The sequence below is a fragment of the Buteo buteo genome, chromosome 17, assembly GCF_964188355.1.
Source record: "Buteo buteo chromosome 17, bButBut1.hap1.1, whole genome shotgun sequence".
NCBI lineage: Eukaryota > Metazoa > Chordata > Aves > Accipitriformes > Accipitridae > Buteo > Buteo buteo.
In genome coordinates, this window is record NC_134187.1 from 26,857,190 (window position 1) to 26,878,800 (window position 21,611).

At 42.1% G+C, this 21,611-nt stretch overlaps 1 protein-coding gene across 3 annotated transcripts in view; it reads left to right on the plus strand.

The window, feature by feature from the left end:
• The first annotated feature begins 17,532 nt into the window (after window positions 1-17,532).
• Window positions 17,533-21,611, plus strand: part of FAM83B (family with sequence similarity 83 member B) — a 55,063-nt gene continuing 50,984 nt past the window's right edge. For 2 of the 3 annotated variants that reach the window (XR_012653320.1, XM_075049316.1), the window contains exon 1: window positions 17,533-17,620. The gene's annotated coding sequence lies outside the window, so the exon portion shown is untranslated. Of the gene's footprint in view, window positions 17,661-21,611 lie in introns of all 3 variants that reach the window. The other variant, XM_075049317.1, reaches the window with a different exon arrangement.

Here is a 21,611-nt window from a genome sequence, read left to right on the forward strand (position 1 = left end):
AGTATAGCCCCTGTTCTGGAGAGCTGCCAACAGCACTATGTAGTCAATGGTATTTTGGAGAAGGAACAAGTAAAAGGACGATTATTTTACGTAGCTACATAATGCTGTGCTTCAAGGACAGAAAGAATGAGAAATTGAAGGAAAAGTTTATGTTAAAAGATAGACATGCTAAATATCTATAAAATTTGATGGAAAATGCATGTAAGTGAAAGAAAAATGAGAAAGAAATATACAAAATACATGTTCATCCACCTATAAGAGCTTTAAAGATATACATAAAATATATGGAATGGTAAGACGCAAGAATGGCAGACATGTATTTAATATGGCTACCAGTGCAGGAAAGTACAGAACTCCAAGAGAAAGAAATGTGAGGAAAAGAAAGGAAAGCAAAACTGATAACACCTGAAGGTGATAAATTTTTTTAAAGCACCACAGTAAGACAACACTTAGTAAGAAACTCTTTCTCTTGAGAGGAAATTAAGCTTATAACTGAGTGAAAATACTTTAACTCAAGCCTGCATTCATTCCTTCATTCAAGAGAGAAAAAGTTTTTCCTTGGTAGTGTTTTCAGTTATAAGAATATGTTTCTAACACTTTTCCTTGCAGTAACATCTTTTCTGTGAATAAATCTGCCAAACAGAAGACTGCTTCCAAGCAAATCATAAAAGCTGCAAAGGTATGCATGTCTTTCATAGCAGTAAGGTGTTCACATCTCGAAGTAATTGGGACTGTTCAGGTGCTAACCTAATTAAGGATGTCTGTCTCAACTTAACTTCAGACTAGATGCAAGTTGGGACAGTAGTTATCAACAGATCATCTTCTTTCAGATCAGTTTCCTTTAATGGTTTCCACTAAAGGCCACAGAATCATTAGAACATAGGCATTGTTATTAAGCTCCACACTAATTTATTTAGACAGGATTCTCCATTTACCTACCTATTTCCTTTGCAGGAATTTCTTGATACACTGCTTCATGTTAAAAAAAAGGATTGAGACATCTTCTTGGCTTTTTTGCCCTTTCATTAGCAAATTTCCCATTCCTTAGTGTGACTACACTTTACTACTGTAAACACAGGTGCCAGCAAGTACCTTCCACAAATCCTAGACTTTGGGCATTATTTCCTCAAAGGTTGTTAAGTTAGTCATAATAATTGAAAAACTAATTTCATTAAAAGCTTTTGTTTCTTTCCTTTAGCGATCCAGTTTTAATCTGAAGTATCTATTGAGCCTATTTTACGTAAGGACTGGTCTGCCTGTGATTTTTCTGTCTGTTAGTTCACCTGGTGTCCTCCTTCCCTCTCCACCCCTACAGTACTATTAATCCATTGGCCAACTGCACACAAACCTGCAGGTAACACCTTCTTAAATTGCTGTGGATTTCATTCACACTGATTTCTGGGGAGGGAAAAGGAGCCCAGATTCATGCTCTTCCTGAGCAAAAACCTCCTGTGTGCTCCGTTTCCCTGCCTGAGTGGCCTGGCCAGTCAGTCGGAAGCATGTGCTGATCTTGCCCTGACAGTCTGCACAGTATGATAAAAAAATCTTGAAGCATGGGGCCTTCAGAAGGGATCTGAGGTTGTTGCATCAGATGGAGGCTTACATGGGACATATGTAAGGAGCCTTACATGGGACATATATAAGGAGCCTTACATGGGACACATTTCCACTAAAAAATAAGAGTTGCAAGAAAATTATTCTAAAGAGTCATTCATAAGAAAATAAGACAATTGGTTTTGATTCATGGACAGGTTCTGTTCACACTGCTGATCCTTTCAACACCAAAATTGAAAGACTTAAGTATGGGGCACCATGGTCAAATCATTCGTTCAAAGACACGTGTGATTCTGAAGTCTTCCTTAGAGGTCTCATGAACAGCTCTGGGTACAGACATTGCTGACCAGCATCTCCCCTGGAAAGACCCTAATTTCAGTTGCTTCCAACCTGGTCAATCTGGAATCTCTTACCTTAGCTATCTCTCTTGTTGATCATTTTTTACCTTCCCATGTCTGGTTGTGCACTGCCCAGTGGAGAAAGATGCCTCCCTGTGCTTCACCATGACGAGGTAGCTCTGAGGAGGCTGCAGCTAAAGGATGAAACCAAACTCACATGCCAGCTGGTGAAGTGGAAAGTGTTCTGAGCAGAAGCACATGAGCTCTTTCAGAACGGCAATGGGAAGGAATTGCTGTTGGAGCCAGAAGGAATGGGCAGGAAAGGATGGAAGAAGAAGAAGGTGGAGGGGACAGAGGGGGTGGCTAGACTTGGATGTTCCACAGGACTGGAGCAAGAAGCCACTGAGCATTAGTGGAAAACTGAGACCAGAAACAGAATAGGGCACACAGAGAGAAAATCAACTTGACAGGACTCTGATAACCTGTAATGGTAGAGAGGGGCATGAGTTCTGGAACTAATGGAAAACTGGGAGGCAGGACTACAGACACACTGCTGGAACAAAACAGGAACAATGGAGTGGCAGAAGTCATGATTAGGGAAAGCAGGCACAGATATTTCTATCGGCAGCCTACCCTGTTAGCAGAGTGAGACAAGTGAGCTGGCTCCAAAACAAGGTAACTATTGCCATTAAGTTACTGTGTATGAGCTAATTCATCCATCTGAAAATTGGGGCTTGTTACTAGAGGTGTGTCACCATGCTGATATAAAGACACCACTTACCTGATAGCACAGGATTAGTGCTTGTATTTCCTAATGTGTATAGCATCATGTGAACATTTCAGCTCAAGTGGCACTAGCTTAGTATCTCCATAATCCACTCCATACAAACAAATGTGTGCCCAAAACTGTCAGAGCACACTGCTTTCCAAAGCCTAGAACAGAACTGAAGCACCACTTTCCTCTTCTGGCAAGGCATATTTGCGACACTCGGTGTACCTCTTCTCTCAGATACAGAGCTATAAATGCATTTGCTAAACATCCAATCTTGGTCTCTCCACGCTGAGAGACAGCTACAATAGTGTTCTTAAAGTCGATCAACTTCAAGTTGATTAAAGCTGTGCTTTGAAGATAAAAAGTGTGATAAAAGTATTACGTACTTTGAAAATGAAGCATGAGACATCTCCTGTTGGGCATCCAAAATTAAGGGATGCTTTTGACAATTCTGACCTTAATCTTTGTGTGTCTCTATTTCTCAGTTATAAAATTAGGATAATAGTGGCACTTAATTTTGTGGGGAACCATAGATTAGCTAATATTGTGAAGCACTTACATGCTATGCTGAAAGCACAGCACAATCATATGTGAAGATATAAGATAATTTTACATTTGATGCAGGATCTGCCTGTTGGATGTTGAGTAAGAGCTGATACCAAATATTGAAGGAAGAAGAAATATTGAGTAACTACCCCTTTATTGAATATGGCAGGATTTCCCAAAGAGGGAAAAAACAATACCTATAAAATCATGTGATTAAAAGCTGTCTGATAATGTGTATACATAAAAAGGGCACAATGAGAAGCCTTTATTTTTACATTCCTCACATTTTAAGCACCTGACTTTGCAATTCTTATCACTGTTTTCCTATGGTTTCTCCCTGTAGGCAACTCTATTTTAATTACATACTGAGTTTATTGCATAAACTACTTAAGCAGTTTAAAAGTTTGAAAGTTCTGGTTTTCATACACAATGTCATTAAAATTATTCCTTTTTATCTTTACTATGTATTTCTGATTCCTTTGTACGTATTTTTATATTATGATAAAATAATTTATTGTTTTCATTATTGTTACTGAAATCTTATCAGGAAGTTTAGCAGTTCATTAAATTACATAATCCATGAAGTACGTGGAATCAATTAAATTAATGGAAAAATAGACTCCTGACATTTTATTAAAATAACACTTTTCATTCAAAAAAGATCCAACTGCTATCAAAAAGTTGTAAATGAGATTTCAATACAATGCTTTTATGAATTGATGTGCACAACAGTCCAACTTTCTGCCTAAGGGTAAAGTGATTCTCCAAGAGAAGGAATTCTTTGTGGGTCATTCCAAGAAGCGTAAAATTATTCTGGACAGAAAAATAATAACCATTGCATGTTCAGCAATTTGCACTTCAGATGCAAAGCACATCTCTTCAGTCCAGTCTTAAATTTTCTAGTAAAAACATATGAGGTTTTTGTTTGCTTTATCTGTTTGTTTATTTTTTAAATCCCCCAACTCTTCCTGCAAAAAATCCTACAAAACCAAGCAGTATAAAATGTAAACAACTTTTCTTCTGAGGGAAAAGGAACAGAGTGAACTGTATCTGCTGTTTCATATACCACTGGCAAGCCTTAGCCAAAACTTGGTGGGGTATGGATAAAATGGTGAAGGATAAGAAATAAGATCTGTATTGATCAAAATATGGTTTTTACTGTATTTGAGAGTACTTAATGCAGACTGAAGTACATATGCATTCAGACTACATGTTTACTAGCACTAAATGTCATTTAATGTCACAGAAATTCCATTACAATCAGGGCACACTAGCTGAAATATAAAGCTGCCCTGTGTAAACAAATACACCTAAATATTGACCTTAATTCACTACAGTCTTGCCTGCATTACAATCTTTGTTTCTCCTCTTAATAACTAATGTTAATTTGAAGAACTATATTTCAAGTATAAGCACCAGCATATTCTAGACAAATGTGTTCATTTAGTTCTATGAATAAATTAATTAGTGTTTCTCATGAAATAAACCATCACTGTCATACAATTTCTTTTTTTTTCCCTTCCTTTTCAATACATGTGCTATGCGCCTCATTTTTGTGTTAAATTTGCTGATCTGAGTATTTTAAGCTCCACCCTGAATATTTTAGGCTCCGTGTGGATTATTTGTATTTTCCTCTGTATTTCCATTAACTATGTTGCCGGTAATTCATTGGAGTAATCTATTCAGATCCACCGTGAGAGCTCTCCTCAAAGTTACACATTTCTCAGCATTCTGGTAAATGCATGCCCAGAATGTACTTGCTAACAAAATAGATTCCAGTAGCTGTTGTGAATTATAACACTAAATTAGAAGTTTAATTTTACACTACACAGAATTAAAACTTGTATGGATCTCCTTTCTCCCTATCTTTGTATTTCCAGTCTCAAAGGCCAGGATCGCCCTTACAGCCAGGCATTTTCAGAGATCTCTCAAGGCTTCTTCTAGAGATAGTGTGACTTCTATGTGTCACTTGACAACATGATGATCTCCACTGTACTATTTTCTATCTGGCAATGGAGTAAGAAGAATTCAGTCAAACACATATTCACTCACGCAATTCTTACCATAAAGATTATTGATGTTTGTTGTACCTGGCTTTCTGCAATGCCCAATCTGGAATTAAATCAAATCAAAGCTTGTAGACAAGGTATGGAGACTCAGTGCTTTGTGCAATTTTTACTTTATTAGGCTATGGAGGAATGACTTTGTTTTGGGTTTGTGTGGCGGGGTTTTGGTCGCGGGGCAGGGGCTGCAGGGCCGGCTCCTGTGAGAAGCTGCCAGAAGCTTCCCCGGCTCCGAGTCGGACCCGCCGCTGGCCCAGGCCGAGCCCGTCAGTGACGGCGGTAGCGCCTCTGGGAGAACAGAGTTCAGAAGGGGAAAAAACCTGCCGGGAGTGAGGGGATGGGAATGGGAGAGGAACCCCTGTGCAGATCCCGAGGGGAGTGAGGAAGGAGGGGAGGAGGAGCGGGGGAGGAGGGGATGCCCCTGCAGCCCGTGGGGAGACCAGACGGCAGGCTGTCCCCCCCCAGCCCAGGGAGGGGAGCGGGGGAGCAGATGCCCACCTGCAGCCCGGGGAGAGAGGAGCCCACGCCGGAGCAGGGGGATGGATGCCCCCCAAGATGGCCGGGACTCCAGGAGAAAGCCCCCGCTGGAGCAGGCTGTTCCTGGAGGACTGCAGCCCGCGGAAAAGACACACGTTGGAGAAGTTCATGAAGGACTGTCTCCCGTGGGAGGGACCCCCCAGTGGAGCAGGGGCCGAGTGAGGAGTCCTCCCCCTGAGGAGGAAGGAGCGGCAGAGACAAGGGGTGAGGAACTGACCCCAACCCCCATTCCCCGTCCCCCTGCGCCGCTGGGGGGAGGAGGGAGAGAAAACCGGGAGTGGGGTTGAGCTGGGAAGGAGGGAGGGGTGGGGGGAAGCTGTTCTAAGGTTGGGTTTTACTTCTCGTTATCCTTGTTTTGATTTGATTGGTAGTAAATTAAACTGATTTTGTTTCTTCCCCAAATTGGGCCTGTCTTTTTCCCGTGACCATAAGTGGTGAGTGATCCCTCCCTGTCCTTGTCTTGACCCATAAGCTTTTCTTTATATTTTCTCCTCATTCCCTGGGACTGGGAGGGAGGAGTGAGCGAGCATTCTCGTGGTGCTTTGCTGCCAGCTGGGCTCAAACCACGACAGTCTTGCAACAATAATGGACAAACCCACAGGGGAAAGGAGAATGAAAATTTAGTTTTTCAGGAATAGCAGGCTTTATTAGGAAACTGAATGATGACAAGGAAAAGAGCAAAATTCTGTCAGTGAAAACTACATTGCTAAGAAGATATGTTACAACAGTATGTATGTGCACATTCAGGTAAGGGGATAAAGGAGATTACACAGGAGGCTATTAAGTCATTTGCCTATAAAATAGCCCTCAAGGAACACTTTTGTTCTTATCACATCTGCAATTGCTTGTATTGATATTTCTCACTCACCCTTTTGTCTCTGTGTTACTTTTGACATAGGCAGTAGTTTCCCAAATTCGGACCATGATTCATTATGACCCTCCCTCACAAAAAACCTGTTTCTGCTATGAATAATATAGCAATTAAATGCCTAATGTTACTGCCAATTTGGAATTTATTGATCAAAATCTAATTGTTGTTGTTGACTTGTATTCCAGCTGCACTATTCTTTTTTATTGCTTCCAACTACAAGGATGTGCACAATAACAACTGGACATAACCTTGTATTTGTTGTTCTTCCTGTGGGTGTGGACATGTTGCATGCTGGTTCATGATGCAGAAGGTCACCAGCACTGCACGTTTCTGAGGTCACCGGAAACCTTACTTACTCACTACATGCACCAGTCTTCTTTCACGTGCTCTGCTCATGTCTCTGCTGAGATTTGTGCTGTTCGTTAAGTGCCTGAACTAAAGCTGATTGAAGAAAATTAAAATGGGAGCATTTTCTTTCACTGCTTGGCAAATCACAGTAAATGAAAACTGAAATATAGCTGAGAAAACTAGAGCCAACAGAAGACCTATGTACCTAAAAACCTTTTGATCTGAGCATCACGTGGGATGCAAGAGGAATAATTCAAAGATTCTAGATGTTGATCAGGCTTATGAGTTAGGTGTGAAGCTGCCCAGAGGGGCCAAGATCTGTGTATACACAGGCACAGAATGCCAGGCACCCTGGAACTTTAAAATGGAAAAGTAAGACCCTGTGGAGTCAGTTTAAGTAACAGTTGAGAAGGGCTTATTTAGTGAGCAATTTTCAACACAGGTGCCTGAGGTCTTGTGTTAGTCATCAAAGGTCCTTGTTAGAGCTGAAATCATTTTGGCTACTTCATTCAGAAGTTGCTTAGGCTTTGCTGAAAAATGAAAGGATAGCATTTACTTCATTTGGAGAAGGTTTTTATGCTGCCTTACACTTTTATGAGAGTCTGCCTCATTCTACCTTGACATATATTTATAGTTCAGCATGACTGAACTTTAGATATTTTTTAGCTTCAAAACACTTTTTTTTTTCTGTATAAATGATTCCATTTTAAAACAAGTTTAATTCTTGGCAAGGGCAACTGCCAATTTCCATGTTCATAAGCCAGCCATTTTTACTGAATTACTCCTTAGTCTATGTATTTTTTGTCCTGAGTTGAACTACCCTTATTCATTTACTAATTAAGTACAAGTCAGATTAGGATTACCACTTAAATGTTAATGTATTTTTTTGATCAAAATGAATTGCAAGCACATGATGTCTCATAATTGGTAAACATAAGATAATAGCTCAAATTCACCTCTAGGCCTTTATCACACAGGTTAACAATTTTCCATTTCAGATAGCTGAAGGGAATGGAGACAATCCACAAACGTTTGAATTTATGAGTATGTTTTGCCCAAGATACTATTCAGGAACTTGACTATTTCAGATTAACCATCAAGTATCATAGAGGACTCAATGTTTTGAATTATTTCAAGGTTTGATGCACAACACAATCTCTTGCAGGCATATCAATGTTATTGATAAAGTACAGAACCTTTTCAGCTTGTTGTAAACATTTGACATATAATTTCTGTCTGACATGAGACGATCCAATAATAACCAGTAGAATCTCCCAGTATTTGTTTTGCTTGACTTGCAGTTTCACGAGTGATAATTGTGTATAGTCCATATACAAGGAATCCACATAGCACCACAATATAATGGTTTCAGATCTATTAAAAATAATACATATTTCTGGGCTTCAGAATTTTAGGACAGGCCCTAAGGACATTAACAGAGCTAAATGAAGACTCTAGTGTTGGGAGTGAACGGTCTCCATTACTTTTGCTGTTTTAACTCCAAAGCCAATTTAAGTATCAGAGAAATTAGCCATTCTGTTGCTGATAATATTAGTAAACATAACCAGGTAATAACATAATTTCATAATCTCAAGCTATTACTTCTCATTGTTTCTCAGTTGCTTCTCTTATGAACTGGCAAACCCTTTAATCTCCGAGAGGTAACTTCTACAGTGCTCTTATGTGCTGATAATGTAAAACAAAGTTGTAAAACGAAAATTTTGATTACCACCAGGTAATTCCAGTTAAAGACTGGGGACTGTAATCTAACACACAACAGAGAGAGAAACATAAAGAAAAAATTGCCTTTTAGTGAAAGTCTGGTGAGGACTTTACGGTTCTAGTGATGGAGTAAACTCTGTCAGAATTACAGCTGTTACAGGAAGGAGAGTAAGTATAGAATCACAGTATCATGAAAAAATTAGGCTGGAAAGGGTTTTTGGAAGTCATCTAGTCCAACCTCCTGCTTCAAGCTGGTCTAACTGAAAAATTAGAAGAGGATGGCCAAGGCCTTGTCCAGTCATGTTTTGAAAATCACCACGGAGGTGGATCCCACAGGCTGTCCGGGAAGCACATCCCAGTGCTTAACCACCCTCACAGAGAGGAATTTTCCGGTGTGCAATTAGAATTTCCCCTGCTGCAACTTGTGACTGTTGTGTCTTGTTGTCTCATTGTCATGGGGAGCACTGCCTAAGTGCCATCACAACATCTCTCCTTCCTCCCACAACCTTACAGCAAGAGTTTTTAAAACTTTAAATTGAAACAAGTGACTCCTCTGTCTTTTCTCTACTTGAGATTTCAGTTCTGTTTGGATTTTCAGCATACCTTATCCATCATCTCCAACTCGCCTTTCAGATGCCTCTGAAAGACCTGGCAACTGAAGATGGGAGACTACAAATGTGTCCAAATCTTTTATTCTAACCACTTACTGTCAGAGACATGATGTTGAATTAAATGGATCTAGTCTTGCTACTTCTGTATTTCTTCTTCTGTACCTCAAGCATCTCTAATTCAACTCAGAGCAACTGTTCACAATTTGTAGTTGGATTTGAAGTTTGCTGCCTCTGTTTCAGACCTGGAGAAGCTTGAGCATCCATAAGCTTGTCTACTTTATACAACTATTAGCTAATTTGATGAAAGACATAATCTATAACCTTATGTCGTGGTTTAACCCCAGCCAGCAACTAAGCACCACGCAGCCACTCACTCACTTCCCCCCCCCGCAGTGGGATGGGGGAGAGAATCGGGAAAAGTAAAACTCGTGGGTTGAGATAAGAATGGTTTAACAGAACAGAAATGAAGAAACTAATAATGATAACACTAATAAAATTACAATAGTAATAATAAAAGGATTGGAATATAGAAGTGATGCACAATGCAATTGCTCACCACCCGCCGATTGACGCCCTGTTAGTCCCCGAGTGGCGATTCCCCCCGCCCCCACCTCCCCCAGTTCCTATACTGGACATGACGTCCCACGGTATGGAATACCCTGTTGGCCAGTTTGGGTCAGCTGCCCTGGCTGTGTCCCCTTCCAACTTCTTGTGCCCCTCCAGCTTTCTCGCTGGCTGGGCATGAGAAGCTGAAAAATCCTTGACTTTAGATTAAACATTACTTAGCAACAACTGAAAACATCAGTGTTATCAACATTCTTCTCATACCTAACTCAAAAACATAGCACTGTACCAGCTACTAGGAAGACAATTAACTCTATCCCAGCTGAAACCACGACACCTTACATTATCATGGTTGCAGTAACACTACTTCTACATTAATTCCGAAGACAGCTTGATAAATGTTTCATTAATTCTATGTATAAGTTTAACAACTTCACACTGATTGTAAAGCACCAAATTAATGAGAAAGCATTTGCTAAGCTCATGTGTGAATTCCAGCATCTGCTTTGTACCACTCAGCCAATAAATGATCCCTAATCATAGGCCATTTGTGTTTTCTGGACGGGTATGTGGACAGTTAAGAAAACCTTGTCTTTAAGCATGGAATATTTTTGGAACTTATTTACAGCTTATAATTCTGTGGTTATAACTTCACTGACAGTTCATTAATTTACCCAGAAAAGAATCAGCCTGCCATTTCTTAGAAGCCGCATTCAGAGTATAATGTTGTTGATACTTTGGAACATCAATATAACTTTCTATGCTGCTGAAACTTTTATGTGATTTTATTGTTTGATATAGGTTGCTCTATTCCCTGGTTTCTTTTCCCTTTCTACTTCTGCCAGTATCACTATTGATGGCCAGAGACCTCCCAAAGGCATTGTGAAACCTTTAATCCTTCCCAAATTTTAGCATTAGGAAAAGGTTACAGGAAAGATGGGCTTGGGTTTACAAAGCTCATTAGGACCATAAGCACCCAAGCAAACACTAAGGTAACACTGCAGGCTCCAAGCATCCACCGTAACCAGCAATGGGAGGAAAACTAGCTTCAGGCACTTCTGGGATTGGAAGGAGACAAAGACCTTTCATCCTTTTGCCAACCTCACCTCCAAGCAGAGAGCTGAATACTAGGCCAAAAGCGGGTCCTTGGAAGTGCCAACACAGGCCTGTTATAAGTGGTTATAGCTTTGAAAAGAAACCATGTGCAAATCAAGCAACAATTTGTTCCCTCTAGCTCTATTTCATTTTTCTCTTTCTATGCAGTTATTTACAGGGCTCACCTTTCTTCTCAGTCAGAAGCAACACAGGAGCTGTGAATACTCCTTTTGACTAGAAGATCCTTGTGGCTATGTAGCGAGCATCTATATGAACCCAGCATACTTATTTTGGGTCCCTGGCCATGCCCTAATGCAGGATTTGGGTCTCCAGTTCATCAAAAAAATTAAGATCAAACAAGAGTGGACTTCTTGCCATTCTATAAGGGAATTATTCTCCCTTCCTATGGGGAGCTGTAGACTCATGGAATCTATACTGAGAAGACATAGCTTAAGCAGGAAGAGGTATTTTCCATTACTAACGTATCAACAGTAAATTGGACTTTGATGTACTCAAAATCTCGGTCAAACTGGGGTATACTGGGTCTAAAGCTAGCTTTTAATAATTTGATTCTTATTTATACACAATGCAAAGTTGTATATAGTAGTTTCTATAATATTAAAAATGTTGATTATACTATCTGTAAGTTTACCTTTTACTATATTAATACAAAATTTTCATTATTGATCTCCACATTACCCCAAAGTATGTCTGGCTTCAAGAGACAAGCATATTCACCCCTTACCTCTAAAGCCTTAAGCCCTGAGTCCAGATCACAAAATACACGGTTAGGATTTTGTCATTCAAACTCCAGCAGGGCACCAGCCCTTAGGAAGATGTGATCAGAAGAACAGGTTAAGCCCAGAAAGGAAAACACTTCAGCAAGTTTAGTTTCCTGGGAAAGTGAGCACATGGAGAGCAAGATATAAGAGAGCTTTCCAACCAACTAGAAGAACAGATGTATTTATTTTTTTGCTTTATTTTCTGGTCAATTTTGTATTACTGCCTGCTTGTAATAATAATAGTACAATGAGTCCTATTACCAAAGTAAGGCAAGGGTGGATGTTAAAGTAAGGCCAAGTGAGAAAAGAAAAAATAATTACAAGAGTCATCCTGAAGTATGTATTTTGGAAGTTATGACAACCACATGGATACTACCTGAGCAAAAAGATTTCTAAGACCGAGTCTGAATCACAAGGATACATAAAGTCTCAGAAGACCTAAGAAAATAGTAAAGGTTAGGTAAGCTTGAAGAAGATACCTAACTGGGTAACTGAAAAACTCAACAAGCCATGAAAAAAACAGACAAACCGGGCTACTTGCTGCTAGATGTGCAGCCATCATTCCGAAGGGCCAGGGGTGGAACCACATCTAAGGGCATACACAGAGGTCTAGGAGCCTGTAAGAAGCTCAAAGGGAGCTACCTCTCTGACCCATAGGGAAGGAAGTTAATCTCAAGTAAGGAAACGGTACTCTTCCCCCTTTTTTATACATTGGCCTTAGCATGCTCTGAAGGAATTCAAGAACAGCTCTATGAAGTCAGAGCAAAGGTCTAAGTAGCCCTGTATCTGCCCTTCAATGACTAGCAGCGCACGTAAACATGCGGGGAAGAGGAAAAGGAGAGGAACGAAGCACAGGGGTGGAGAATACATTGTCATCCTCCATCAGTTTGGAGCTTCTTGTCTCAGAGCCTCCTGAGCCAGAGGTGTTGTCTTCATATTAGAGCAGATCTCAGAGGAGTTTCCTTCTCCATATTCAGCCCTGTTTTACAGTGGAGCTACACGTTATGTGATGAACCACATCAGGAAGCCTCAGTCACCAACTCCATTGCCACCCTGAACAGTCCTGGTCTGTGTGGTTCTTCCTCAGATGGCAGCTGTTCTTCACCCTCAATCATTTCTCTCACCCTGCTCTTTTGCCTTATCTCTCATTTATATATAGTGGGGGCAGAAAATAAAGACTGGTGGATTTTTATTTATTTGTGTCTCAAAAATAAGATGTTTTGCATAATTTTATATATCTCTTGCCATAAATTCCTTAAAGGAGACCGTCAGATTCTCTTCACTATTGAACTTCCTGAAGTCATTTCAGTAGGTTTGCACAAGGCTTTGACACAGGACCTGGCCTAGGACAATAATCTACCCTATAGTATATAGCATATATACCCAGGCGACCACATATGGGTTAGGAATCCTCTCTCAGTAAAAGATCTTGACTTTAATTCTTTGTATTTCAACTACTGGCCATTTTTTGATAGAAGCTGTGGGGGTAATTGGTAAACTAATTGGTGTTTGGACATTGCCAAGTATTTCCATTATGTCACTGTGACCAAATTAATGTATCCCTGATTTACGAATATGATACCTGTTGCGGTTTAAGCCCAGCTGGCGACAAAGCACCATGAAGATGATCGCTCACTCCTCCCCTCCAGTGGGATGAGGAGGAGAAAATACAAAGAAAGGCTCGTGGGTCGAGACAAGTACAGGGAGGGATCACTCACCACTTATGGTCACAGGCAAAAGACAGGCTCAACTTGGGGAAGAAACAAAATCAATTTAATTTACTACCAATCAAATCAAAACAAGGATAACGAGACATAAAACCAAGCCTTGGAACACCTTCCCCCACTCCTCCCTCCTTCCCAGCTCAACCCCACTCCCGGTTTTCTCCATCTCCTCCCCCCGGTGGTGCAGGGGGACGGGGAATGGGGGTTGGGGTCAGTTCCTCACACCTTGTTTCTGCCGCTCCTTCCTCCTCAGGGGGAGGACTCCTCACTCGGCCCCTGCTCCACCGGGGGGTCCCTCCCATGGGAGACAGTCCTTCATGAACGTCTCCAAAGTGGGTCCTTTCCACAGGCTGCAGTCCTCCAGGAACAGCCTGCTCCAGCGGGGGCTTCCCCCTGGAGTCCCGGCCATCTTGGGGGGCATCCCCCTGCTCCTCCCCAGGCTGCAGGTGGGCATCTGCTCCCCCGCTCCCCTCCCTGGGCTGGGGGGGGACAGCCTGCCGTCTGGTCTCCCCACGGGCTGCAGGGGCATCCCCTCCTCCCCCGCTCCTCCTCCCCTCCTTCCTCACTCCCCTCGGGATCTGCACAGGGGTTCCTCTCCCATTCCCATCCCCTCACTCCCGGCAGGTTTTTTCCCCTTCTGAACTCTGTTCTCCCAGAGGCGCTACCGCCGTCACTGACGGGCTCGGCCTGGGCCAGCGGCGGGTCCGACTCGGAGCCGGGGAAGCTTCTGGCAGCTTCTCACAGGAGCCGGCCCTGCAGCCCCTGCCCCGCGACCAAAACCCCGCCACACAAACCCCAAACAATACCAAATAGAGTAGGTTATGATTATTTAATTTGAAAAAAGTATGTACTGAGAGTAGGACCACTACTTTTCCGTATTAATTTGTACTTTCCTGTGTCATTTTTCTCTCTGCTACTTTATGAAAGGTGGGGGTTTTGTGTCAGTACTCATCAAGCTGTGTGTAAATGCAGTGCAGCTCCTTTTATATCCCCATCTGTAATAGCACATTTCCTCTAATTTTAAGATTAGTGTGTGGAGTCTCTGTGCTCATGCTTTAAATGAGATGGCCTTTGATTTGTAAATAGTATGAATCTTCAGGACTGTACTCTTTCTTCATCTGTTTAAAATCTAATAAAGCTCAACGCATAGATGTCATGAAATGTATAAACATCCACTGTTTCCAAATCAATGTCCCCTTTAGTAAATCTAAATTAAATCTTAGTGAGCAAGCAGTAGGCATATAAGTATCATTCATATAAGTATTTATCCTTAATTTTTCATATCATAAACTTATGGACTGGTGTCATTGTATATGTGATAACAATCTTTTATCTTCTGCTTGCATTCAGCTAGGCCCGTACATGGCAAGATTATCTGTCAATGCAAAAAAAGGTCTCAGAACTGACAAGTGGAAACTGATGGACGTCACAGACATGATCATCCATCAGCACCATCATCTGAGTACCCAGGTCACTGAAGACAAGCAGTGTTCTTTCTGATTACATTCTCAAGATGGTGGTATCAAACATATGGAGTTGATTTGTTTTTCCCCATGAACAAGCTATGTCTACAATAACAACTTTTTTTTGTAGTTCTGAGGCTTCATGAATCAGTGGGATTCCAGTAAAACAATTCCAATCAATAGGATGCTTCAACTGGTCTTGCCCAATGTTACATTTCCAATGGCAAAAGGAAAGGCTGTTTAGGCAAATGAGAGCCTGGCCAGTTTCTGTAGTCCATTCCCTTCAAACTGCTGCAGCTCCACAACTCTAGGAGTAAAGATGCTGAAGGATGATCCCTGCCTCATTCTTTTAGAATCCAGTTTTATACCTATTGCTTAAGAATTTGTCTTACTGCTTATTGAGTTTGCTCATACTGTCTGCCTCCACTCTCTCCTGCGGCTGCAAGACCCAGAAGTTTACTACCTGCAGAATAAAAACGTTCTTTATTTTGACACTTGACTGTGGATAGCTGGTTTCCAAAACACGTGATCCAAGCTAGGTTTTATGAAATGTCTGGTCTGGTCTAGCTAGTGGTGGGCTTCAGTTGATAAACTCAGGCAGCCCCCAACTGCTTGGAAGGATCTCCAAGAGCATTTGCCATCCCCTTTTTCTGTCTTCTATGCAAGGGCTTTCTCAGTATTAAAAAAGATCTGTTTAAGTTTTCTTCACCTCTTCTCATCGCCCTGTTTACCCGTTAAAGTTGGCACAGTGTACTGGCTATTCAGAGAGCACATGGTTCTCCTTATTAAAACAGCAATAGTAATGCTTTACTATTACTGATATTATTGTTGCTGTTTTATACTGTATTGTTCATTTCTAGTGCATATGTGTTGCTTAAGATCTCAGTACTAGATCAGTTTCCCACTGAGCTGGGCACTGTAAAAGCACAGAAAAAAAACCCTTTGCTTGTACAGATACTAATGTAGCAAAAAACCCTGGGTCCTTTTTTCATGCAGAGTGCCTTATTTAGAAAGCTATTCCTGGTCTCATTACAGCTTTTTGTTTATGCTAAGCTGGTACTCAACCACTGACTTCTCTAAAAGAAAGACCCAGTAATACTTGTAAATTTTATGTAATAAAAGTCCAACCAATTCAGTCAAGGTCAAAAGTGCTTTTGTGATCACCCATCTACCTTGCTACCCTTTCAAAAATAATTTTAGAAAATAGATCTGCTCTTTTAAAAATTTACATGGCCCCACCTCTTTATGGACAAGTTTCCACAGAAACACATTCTCCTTCCTGACCACACATTTTCATGGGATAAAAACTGCTGTGTACTAACCAACTATAAAGTACTAGGTGCATTTTAAAAGTTAGTTTGTTTTTACAACAGTTTTTTTCCCTTATTTTTCATCAAAACAAGGGAAATTCTTTTTTTGGCTGTCTGAAGAGCCTAATCATTTAATCCAGGTGATCCTAAAGGGTAGTCCACGAGTATATTGACACCAACTATTTCCTCCTTTGCATTCCATTGCCTGAATTAACTGTACAGAAAAAGTCACTGCCTGGTGGCCACCTGACTTATACATTTATACATGTATATTGTTGTATAGATGCTGCATATTTTTACTTTTTTTTTTTCCTCAGAGAACTGTCATCAAAAAGTTAGAGTAGAACCATGCTTAGCTTCAGAAATAGGATATACCCTGCACTTATGATTGGGCAGTAAATGTTAGAAAAAAAGTTTGTACTTAAGGCCAGACTGGATGAATTATTGCTGATAAAGCATATTTGTCAGGTTTACACTGCATTGTCTTAAAAGGCTAATGAAAAAGTTACGCACCACAGAGTAGGATATGGACAAACCCTACAAAAAGTTTTCTATCTGTTGCCATTCATTTAAAATGACAAAGCAAACTTGGTGTGCTTAAGTCATGCACACGTGTGATGCGCTGATCCGTTGGCCGTCGCATGGTCCTACTAAAAAAGATGACCGTGTTTTGGAAGGGCCTTCCAGAGAGGGCTCTCTGATGTTTCCACGCGTGGGATTGCCACGCGGGTGTGCCCACCCTGCGCCCAAGTGAGGAGGAGGATGATGCCGGCTGCAGGAAGGCCTGGCTGGGGGCTCTGCCTTCGGGTCTGTTCCTCTAAAACTGAGACACGACGAGCGAAAGAAGAACGTTTTAAAGCACCCGAGCTACGGAGAGGGGGCTCAACCCACATAACCTAATTTCAAGGTCCCCAACGGGTATCGCTCCCCGGGAGTCAACCTGGAAACCGCGACTCGAGGCTGACGGGTTTATTTTTTTTCTTCAAGCCAACGTTTGCTTGGAGTTTTCATCTCCCACGCACATGCTGCCGGGGGCCACCGATGTGCGTGGATCGGGCCGGGCCGGGCCGGGGGGGCCCCGCCGCGGCCCTGGGAACGCGGTGCCCTTCGCTCCACGCCGAGGGCCGGGCTTCCCCAGTTCAGACAAGTCCTCGCCCCGCTCCCGCGGCGGCGGGTTTAGGTGCGACACCGTCCTGACATGTTGTAACTGGTTTCCACACCCACCGCGCCTGAGAGAGACGGGAAGTAACCTGCGATGAGCCCTGCGCCGCCTTGACTCGCCGCCGCGATCGCAAGCAGCCGGACCGAACCGCTCCGGAGGTGAGACCCCCCCCCACGCACACCGCGGGGCACCGGCGCAGTGAGTGGGTCTCCCTTCTGTCTCCCCCCCTGGGACCGGGACCGGCACCGGGGACGGCTCTACCCCCGCCGACCCCCGTGCTCTCGACGGGGCGGCCGCCCCCCCGCCCCGCCAAAACCGCGGGGCCTGTGAGCCGGGGGCGTGGGGGATCGCGAAATGGAGGCGGCGGCGGCGGCCGCGGGCACCTGAGGGGAGCGGGCGGAGGGGGGGGGGGGGCGCGGGCTCCCTCGCGGGGGCTGCGTGGCGCAACCCGCCCCCCCCCTGCGGGACCGGGGTCCCGCGGGGAGCTGTGGGACGCCGGCGTGGCCGGGGGTGACCCACACGCGGTGTCCTCAGGGCTGAGGCGCGTCCCCCAAGCGTGTGGCGGTGCCGGCTGGTTCCCGCCGTTTTGCCTGAAAAGTTAACTTTCTGGTTTAAAAAAGGAAAAAAAAAAAAAAAAAAAGAGAGAAAGAAGCAGGAGCACTTGCGGTGCTGTTTTTCACTTGAATTCGATGCCTTTTGCATCCACGGAAAACACTGTGATTTCATGAATAATGAAATAATTGCCTGTCACTGCTTAATGGAGGTGATTATCATTTATTCTTGATACAGTTCCTTCATACAAAGGGTTGGTGGAAGGCAGCTCTGGTAAAATGCCTCTTTATTCTGTTAAAGGCTGGTCACGCTGGGCCCGTAAGTGGTGGGGAGGGTCCTCAGCAGAGAGCTCAGGTGGATGCCCCAAAAACGATACCTGAGAGAGGGGCTTGCGACAAGATGTTCCCGTGGTTTAAATTTCCCCTGACTGAGGTGGTGAGGTTGAAACTTTGTGCAGAAACTATCAAAGCAGTCACATTTCCTTTGGGAAAGAGATAAGGACATCCCGAGGAGAGGAGAGTGTCGTGGCCAGGGCCTTGCCAAGGACCAGCTGAAGGAGCCTGAGGTTAGAGCTGCTCCCCCAAGTTGCTGAATAGGAAATTTTTCAAATCCTGAGAATATTAGTAAGGCAGGGAAGTTGCTTGTCTTTAGCTCTAGCCTGGAGGACTGTGCTCCTGGAACCACCGCAGAATGTTGCATCATTTTCTTCAGTGGGCATTTGTCATCTGCTGCTTTTGTGGAAGCTGGGATACTCTCTATATCTTTCTGCAGAAAGGCACATTTACTTTTCTTTCAAAGAAAAAGCTCTCTTCTTGCTGGGTTCCTGATAATGGCACTGGGAAGGTCCGAGCATGTTGTTCATAGAAGGACAAGATGATCACATCAGTGCAGAATTCAGAATTTTTGTTCTGCAGCATAAGATTCAGTTTTAGCAGCTGCATTGGAGTTTAAATTCAATTTAAGCCTATTAACAGCACTTAATAAAAAAGTTTGAAATAATTGATACCTGTGTCCAAGCAGCGAAGACGGCTGATATGCTGGGCTGGGATTAACAGCCAAGGTTATTTCTCAGAGGATGAACAACAGCTTTCCTGGCACTGGTAAAATTTGTAATCATGTACATGAAGTCTGATAAAGCTCTGGAAGCCTCCAGAGATGGGCCTCATTCTGCACAACCTCGCTAATAGAATTGTTGACCTGAGTAGGATCTTTGAAGAATCAGGTTGATTATGCTGAAATCATTATACATGGTTGAAGAAGACACCAAAAAGTTTATTTTAGAATTTTGTCTAAACCTCTGCCTCTCCATCCAAAATTATATTGGTTTCATAGGTACATTTCCTACAAAATAGCTCTTACCTTCTGAGGAGGAAAACACCTGTGTCAAGACATCTAGAGCTTTTGTCAAATAGACATGAAGCCGTCATTTTGATTTGGGAGTTTTCTTCTGTTTCTTCTCATGAATGTATGGCATGCTGATGTCCTTCATTCCAAAAACCAGAATTAGAATTTTCTCATTTGTCTCATCTGTTCTGTGATTTATTTCCATGCTGACAGATTTTACATTTACTTTCTTAAATAAATGTGCGCTGCTTTAAGCTTCTTTTATAAACAACACTTGTAAATCAAAGATCAACATCAAAGATATAACTATCCTAGTTTGGAAGACACTGCACTAGAAGTCTCACCTTTCCAAGATTATGCTATATTTATACCCTGCTTTCAGCATAAGTCTGAGCGTAAGTTACTGCATTTGACCTATGCCACAATTAATTAATTCGTTGTTTTCAATGAAAAGTCAAACAATATACTATACTATTACAAAAAACAAATCAAAAGAACCAAACAAAACAAAAAACACACGTGAGCCAGCACACACACGCAATCATTTTTTGCCTTTTATTTGTTCATAACATTCAGTATTTTATATTGCACAAATTAACATATTAAATATAGTCCTCTTCCCTTATATTATTTTCAAAGGAAAGAGTGAGAAGAAGAAAAAAGGGATTTAGGCAAGCTTTTGAAGTAAACACTTATGTCTTTCTCAACTGTATATACAAAATCAGTGGCAGAATTCCTATTTTAGAAGTATATCCATTACAAAGTAATAAGAATTTTAGAAATATCTTTCATTTGCCTTTGTAAAATCAGACTTAGCCTTAAATGTCATAATAAGACTTGACTGTTTTATTACACTGTTTAGAGAGTTACTTGTCCTGGAGGGCCCTACGAGAGGGTTGTATTAGATTCTCAGTAAAGTCACCTGTATTAGTGTTCAGACTCTTCAGAACAACTCAGCTGAGTAACTCTGCATTTTGAACTCTCAGTAGTTTTTCGTTCTTCATCTAAAATGTCTTGAAAACCTGTTCCAGATGATTGGCTTCCATGGGACACTGATGCAAAAGTTTTAATTTTACAAGATTGTAAGAGTTTGCCCTTTGAATCAGTCTGTCTTGGCTGTACCGCGTGCTTGGTTGTTCGTCTCCTTACACCGCAGGCTGTATCTGCATCTGGGCAAAGTGAAATGGTATCACTCCTATTTTATAACGTTTTATTTCTACCTGTGAGAGCAGTGTAGAATGAAGCCTTGGATGTCTGTCACAGGAATACATGTAATTCTCGGTCTGGGGAGAGCAGTCAGAGCCCTTTTGCTTGCTGCTTTCCAGTTCACCACAAAGAGCTACTCTGGAAGCAGCCAGAAACACTCCCTTCCCCCAGGCTCGAAAGCAATCCTATCTGGGAAGATCTACCCTGCTACTTGGCTGAGAGACAGGATTCAAATGGAATTATTTCATATGACATGCTGATGCCAGCCTCAGATCTGGATTTTTCTTTCTTGGTCTTTTTTTTAACCTCAGACTTCCCAAGTTCCTCAGAAATCTTGGTTTAATTGAACATTTAATTCGACCTTGGAGTATCAGTAGTGTATGGAGATTCTGCTTTTCATTCCTTTAGGTTAATGTAGATAATTTACATTTCCTTTCAAGAAGGTTTAAACTGTTCCCAGCAGACAGTGGAAAGCAAATGCACTGTTGGCAAAAATATCTGAAAGGTCTTGATGTGAAGAGAGAATTGTGTTATGTTTATATGCCAGTAAATGAAATCAGAACTCCACACGACTATTCCTTGCTGTTATACTGCTATACTATTAATTAGGCTTGTAGGAAAACCCAGTGTTAACTTTCAAGCTATACTTTTTATATGCTTTTTGTAACTATTCTGCCCTCATTGGATGTCCTTCCTACTTCTGCTGTCTTTCTCTTAAGCTTCATGTCCTAGCCCTGAAAAATGAAACAGTGCTACCATGTATCTCATGCTCATGGTTCTCTCATGAAAATCCTGCCTGCTCTCCGCCTCCCCACCTTTTTTTTTTTTGGTGGCTAACCGGTCCAGTGCAGAAATTCATTGCAGTTTAGGTTTCAGGTGAACATTAGAGTTGCTGGAGGAGTTGCTGGAGTCCTGTAGGCTTGCACAAACGTGAAAGAAGAAACATTGGCCATTTGTCCTCTCTCTACCTTAAATCCCAAATTGTCACAGCAGAAACCAACCCTCTCAGCTCTTATTAAATGAAGTAAAAAGGTTGTAAGAATGAAT